The 6,489-nt window shown below is 41.2% G+C and overlaps 1 long non-coding RNA gene across 2 annotated transcripts; it reads right to left on the minus strand.

Moving 5' to 3' along the window:
• Positions 444–6,089, minus strand: LOC110402213. Of its 2 annotated transcripts, none has more exons than XR_002440971.1 (3): positions 3,808–6,089; positions 1,429–3,726; positions 444–609 (listed from the first exon to the last, which is right to left on the minus strand). It is a non-coding gene; the product is annotated as an uncharacterized LOC110402213 (long non-coding RNA). The 2 variants fall into 2 exon arrangements; XR_002440973.1 differs by having other exon boundaries at positions 792–3,726.

Below are 6,489 nucleotides of genomic sequence, written 5' to 3' on the forward strand. Positions count from 1 at the left end.
GGCACAGTTTGTTATTCATGACTTTACCAAAACCATTCCAAAAGTACAGTGTGTTTAAAATGCATTAGCTAGATGATGTGTGATGCTTCCTTCCTCCTCTTTTTCTCCAGTTCATATTTTACATCTTCTAGCTCTCCAGAAGGAACACCAGAGAGCAAAATATGCAAAGAGAATGTGATCCTTTCATTTACAGGACAGTGTTTTGCTTGCCAGGGAGCTTCAGCACTCAGTATGAGTCTATATGTAAGCGAAAGAGGTACAATATCATTTAAAGAATGCCACCACAAATAAGATGAGACATTTCACTTAGACACTGTTCTAAATTTAATACTGAAAAAGCAAGATACAACTTGGGAAGTAGCTTCTAAGGTCGGTTTCTCTGTTCTTAGAAGCATCAGCAGTCTGAAAACTTGGCAGAAGCTGAATTTGAACAACTGCAGCACTTGCAATAATCTTTAGTTTTATTTCAAAACCAGAAAGTACCTAGAAAATACAACAGACTCTTCAGTCAGCAGTTTTTTTGTGCCGCATCATTTCCACTGCAATTGGCAAATAACGAAGAAACAAGCAGGCTGCTCACGTCCGGACAGAAACAAGGCTTCCGTGGCACTGTAAAAGGGAGAACTTTTAGAACAAAGCCTATCATGCAGCATTCATTTGAGAAGATTCTAGCAATGTAGAAGTGGTTATCTGACAGTATTTCTTGCTTTATGCAACAGCAAGCACCGATATCAGTGACAGGCAACTTTGTATTAATAGAAACATGTGAAGCTTACTCATCATGCCCTTACCAATACAACTGCCAGCAGCATAAAGGCAGTTACACATTTCTCGTTGGTAGAAAGACAGCCACTAATCCCAATAAACACAGTTATGACACATGACCTCTCCCGGGCAAAGTGATAAGACAAAATGGCTGCAACCTCAAACTGTATTTTATTTATGTATCGTTTTGTACTTTATCTGATCTCATCTGAATGAACTTTGACAGACGGTTTAGAAGGCTTGTATAAAGATCTGCAGGTTATTCAAAGACAGTACAATTCACCGTTATTGATTATTACACAAGAGCATTTGTCCCACCGAGTCCCACCAAGCAGTACTAAAATAACACAAATGAAAGCGATGGGGAAAAAAATCCCTGATATTTCCTGGAATCACATGTAATAGAATCATATTTCTTGATATGTAACTTAGCAGTGTAAGTGTCCAATAGATTTTTAAAGGCTTGCTCATCCAGATCTCAGTCAGACGACTCATCTGCCTGATGACATATGTTAAATGTCTTAGCAGATGAGGGACTCTATGTATACTATATTCCATCTCACTCTCTCTTTGCAGTATTTAGCACACAACCCTAGAGCTGGGTAATCTTGCACAAACAGCCTCCTGTACTGTGAACTCCAATCCCAAAGCCTGTGTTCTTACCTGGAGTGGCACTGCATCTGCCATCCTGAATGCTGCTCTTCCATTTATTACTTTGCTCCAGAAGCATTTTTAAAAACATCCCTGGACCATTTTTGCATTTTTTCCTACACCTTACAATCTATTATTAAGGCAACTGTAACTCCTGTGTATCTACATGAAAATTCTGCACCTGCTTTTTAAGTTCATAGGAAATGAATCTGTTGTATCTGTTTCTACTTTGCCTGAAAAAATTACACATTTTTCTTACTTAAATGATGATGTTCAGATTTCTCCTCCTCACACTCAGTCAGCTGTGCAGTTTCTGCTCTGTTTCTCTGCCAGAAAGGAATGTGCAGTATATCATAACTCACGGTGTCATGCAGTAATTCCTGTATGACACCGTCACTAACTGCCTCATTCAGCACATTTTCCCAGTTTTCTGAGAGTTTAGACAAAATGTGACAGGTGGTGTCTTTTTTTGCCAAGGTACTGATTCATAAACATTTAACTGGAACCTTAGGATCTGCCTTAGAGGGAACTAGCATGAGGTAACTACAACTATTTCTGATTTGCAACATTGTCATAGAGTGTAAGGCATTCACATTTTCTTCAGCAATAACTTGCTCTCACGTGGTAGGAATGCTTGTCAGCAAGCACTCAGAACTGCAGACTCATATCTTATCAGCACTAAACACTGCCATGTTCTGCTGGGGCTGCACGCGGAGATTTAAACAGCTTGACTGTGACTTGCATAACTCCACATGAACACCAGAATCCCAAATTTTCCAAGTGACTCCTATGTGGGGGAGGTGAGAAGCAGGCAATGTGTTGGTACAGCCCGCCCTGGACCAAACAGCTCCTGTGAGCAATGTACACCCCTCCCTCCAAATGTTTATTGAGAGGTAGAGCAGTCAAACTGTGTTTTTCAGAGGACTGAAGCCCCTGCGTGAGCTCTGCAAACAGAAGATAGGGTTTCATTTCAGGAAAGATACAAAATATACATCAGAACCTATCACCAACATGCAGGCTGCTTTTCACAACTGTGCTCAAACCTAACATACATCTGTGCAGTTTGGATTTTGAATATAGCCCAAGGCATAAAGGAATATACTGGACTGTGATCCAATATATCTAAATAAGTATTCACCAACATTTGGGGGTGTTTTTGTGGAGTCTCTTGAAAACCTCTCAAGCAAGATAAGCTCTGCCTGGGACAGTGTCCAGGCCCCAACAAAAACCCTAGATCTACACTGACAGTAATTGTAACATTTACACATTTGGCTGACAAAAAGCATGTCTCAAAAAATGTTGTAGTTGTTAGAAAGTAGCAGAAATGCATCAGAGGTTTTTGCTGAGTAGATAAGGCAGCTTAGTCGCTGACTAGGGAGCTGTGCCTACTTCAGCCCTTCCTCAGTACTTCATCCCAGACAAGGGAAGGCTCAAAGTGATCTCATCAATGTATACAAATAACTGAAGGGAGGGTGCAGAGAGGATGGAACCTGCCTCTTTTCAGTGGTGCCAGCACCAGGTCAAGAGGCAACAGGTACAAACTGGAGCACAGAAGGTTCCCTCTGAACACCAGGAAGCACTTCGGTACTGGCACAAGCTGCCCATAGAGGCTGTGAAATCTCATCCTTAGAGATGTCCAAAAGTTGCCTGGTCATGGCCCTGGGCACCCTGCTGTGGGTGTCCCTGCTGGAGCAGGGCTTGGGCCAGGTGGACCCAGAGGGCCCTGCCAGACTCTTCCATCCTGTGATTCTGCAAGGGAAAAGCGGATAAGAAACCATGTTCCCGAGATAAACTCTCTTCTAAAGTGTTTTCAAGAAGCTCCTACTTTGCACTGCGAGAAATACAGCTGCAAAATGTTTCTGGAAAAAGCTGTGAGTTGTGGATCATCAACTGTCCAAAGAAGGGAAAAGGAAAGCAGGAACAGGAAACAATCAAGATGATTACTGTACCTAGGCAATACACTCAAAAGATTAACAAAAGACTAACACAGAACCAAGCCATCAGGAAATGACACTATATAATCAATAATGTCATTTCTACAACCAGTTCCAGGTTTGCAAGTACACTTTCCAAATGTAAACTTGCTGTTCATCCTCCCAACAAGAGACGACCACTACTTTGTACATAACCTATTATTTAATTTTTTGAGAAGGGACTCCATCTCAGACAGACCCAGTACAGAGACATGCAGGTATATTTCTTGTTTTTGACACGTCGGTGGTGATAGCTCCTGTGTCTTCAATGCATTATCGGGTTACCTTTTGCTGTACGTAGCAATTCTGGGCTCTTTGTGACTTTCACAGAACTGAGCTGGAAACAAAATTAAAAGCAGAGTTAAAATTGGCCTCATTTTCCTTTCGGTATGAGTTGTGCACTTGAACCGTGACTCACCAGGGCTCGCAGTCACACCCAAGCGAACCATGCACTGAGTGGCCAATCGCCTGCACACAGGAGGAAATCCAGATCGACGGCTGAAGGGCCCAGGCGGGCTGCCTCCTCCCACTGGATCACCGCAGTGACGTGCAGACTTGCGATCGCTCCACCTTCTCAGATGAGCCTCCAACCTGGTAATCAGTACCAGAAACTGAACAGCTTCTGTTGTGAGGCATTTAATTTGCAGTTCTAAACAGAAGCAGGCACTGAATCAATTTTTCCTCTGTTGTTACAAATGGGAAAACATACAACCTCCAAAAAATAAATCCCTTTTTTTTTTCCCAGAAAGATATAATAAGAGTAATAGCAATTAATACATTGAACAGTCAAACGCTTTTCCTGGCAAGTAATTTTACGATCAATATAGAAGCAGTAGGTTACAATAACAACAGTATGTTGTGAAATTAAAACCTAGCCAAGTATTTGAATGGATGATGTTCTTTCCTAATTTTGGTAGGCTTTCCAGTCTTAACCAAGCCTTCAAATACATCACGCACTTTTGCAATCTTCCTGCGTAACAAAAGCAAACTGGGTGATCATAATGAAGAAGTTATTTAAGCAAAACAGTGGCTTACTTAGTTGTTTTAAAATAAGGTCATGTTATACCATACCGCAAAGGATCACATGCTCTCAAGTCTTTTTGCCACTGTCAGATACTTCGAAAGCAAAACATAATGTTATCATTCACTGTTCTGCTGCTGACATATTTACGATAGCCTTCAGATAGCCGAAGTGTAAGTCCTTCACAAGGTTTCCATCAAATCATTTAAAAGTTAATCCTTCTTGAGGCATTAGACTAGAAAGGCACGTATGCTCAGATAAATTGGAATGACAATCCATTTCCATATTTTTTTCGGAGTCCTTGAAATGTTTCTGGCTAATTCCAGAAAACCTACCCTTCTGAATCACTTAACCAGTGTTTTTGTTGTTCATCTGTCTGTCTTGGTTGCGTCTGACCTCTGTAATGATTGTAATAGAAAAAACATTCCGCTTTTCTTTCCTTTCTTCACTATGACTCAACATCCTTCTCCTCTCAGGGGTATGACTACAGCTCTTAGGGAATCAGTCCAAAGTTTTAATGTTTCAAGTATTGTGGAGATTTTTTGAATCTGCATGTGTTTGCGAGAGAAGCCATTTCTTTCCTACCTTCCAGAGTCTCACCCACAAATATGTTTTTTTTTTTTTTTTTAAGAACGCTCAGGGTACCTCCTTCCATGGATATAGGGAAAGTTTCTTAGGTTTTAATCCAGGGAAGAGAGTTTGCATTTTACTGAAAGAGCAACAAACCAGTTCTCCAGATATCCCTGATAACTTAGCACTAACAAGCAGACTGTGCAGGCAGAGCAGCTCTGAGCGAGAGCTACAACAGAGCCCCGAGCCAGACACATATGGGAAAATGATCTACAAGCTTTCAGCCCCTCTAAACTAAGGAGCCATTCAAGTTGGATACAGACTATCAATAGACTATACGATGTGTCAGAGAAAACAGATGGGCTCTTCTTTCCCTATTAGCACTATTTTTTGAGGTGATGGCTTCTCTTACCCAGCATGAGGTCATGGGACAGGGGAACACTGAAACGATGCAGTGTGTTACGCGTATAGTTTGTGAAGGAGCACCCCAGTATGAGGTGTTTCACCAGATCTCCCTACATCTTCCCAAATACTCAGCACTTCCACAAATCTGTCTGCAGATCCATGTCTGGCTGAAAACAGCTTCTGCTGGTTTCAAGCTTCGTGGTTTTCTGCTGCACTGAACTAATTCATTTAAAACCCACACAGCTGCTATCCCACAACATTACTTGAGACTGAAAACGCTCATCAAGCTCTGGACAACATACACTGCCTTTCCCACACACAACAAAGTTTCCTCCCAAACTTCAAAAGAGCCACTGTGTGATAATGTGCAGCCTGGGCAATCTGACTGCAGCAATCTCACCTCACCTCCCAAACACTTCTGGTCTTTTCTCAGATGCCTCTGACCAACCATTTCTGTAAGACAAAATTAAAGCCAATAACAGTTGTTCTCCAAGTTTCCAGGAAAGCAAATCTATTTTTTCATGAATAAATCCATTGTCGTCCTCTTTCAAGTTAAGCACTTGGATGGGTCTCTTCAGCCATCCTCAGTTGTTGGGCTCCTCATTCACCTCCCTCAGACCATCCCAGGAGCCCGCTGATGCTCCTCAGCCAGAAACTTTTAAACATTTCCCATCTTCTTTTGCCATTGTTTACATGTGGTTTATAACCCCTTTCACACACACACACACACACACACACACACACACACACACACACACAAAGTTGCTCTTTTCAATCAAAACAAACAAAAGAAACCCCCCATGTTTTCCCCATGGAAATGTTACTGTTTTGTTTAAGGTTGCTGTTTTTAAAAACAGTATCTGAAAAAAAAAGATCAGCTTGTAACTGAGAGGGCAGTTTTCACTTTAAGAAGCTTTGATGAGAATTTGGACTAAATTAACTTTGAGATAATCACCTTTGTAATTGCATTTTTAAAGAACAGTCCACTAGAGTATGATTTACTTCTAGATGAAAAGCATTTTTCCTCTTTTTTTTTTATAAGCAGGGAATTTAAAAATATTTTCCTGTGAGTAACAGTACGCTTTCCCAGAATTAACAAAAGAC

Source organism: Numida meleagris, chromosome 1, assembly GCF_002078875.1.
Source record: "Numida meleagris isolate 19003 breed g44 Domestic line chromosome 1, NumMel1.0, whole genome shotgun sequence".
In the NCBI taxonomy this organism is placed as follows: domain Eukaryota; kingdom Metazoa; phylum Chordata; class Aves; order Galliformes; family Numididae; genus Numida; species Numida meleagris.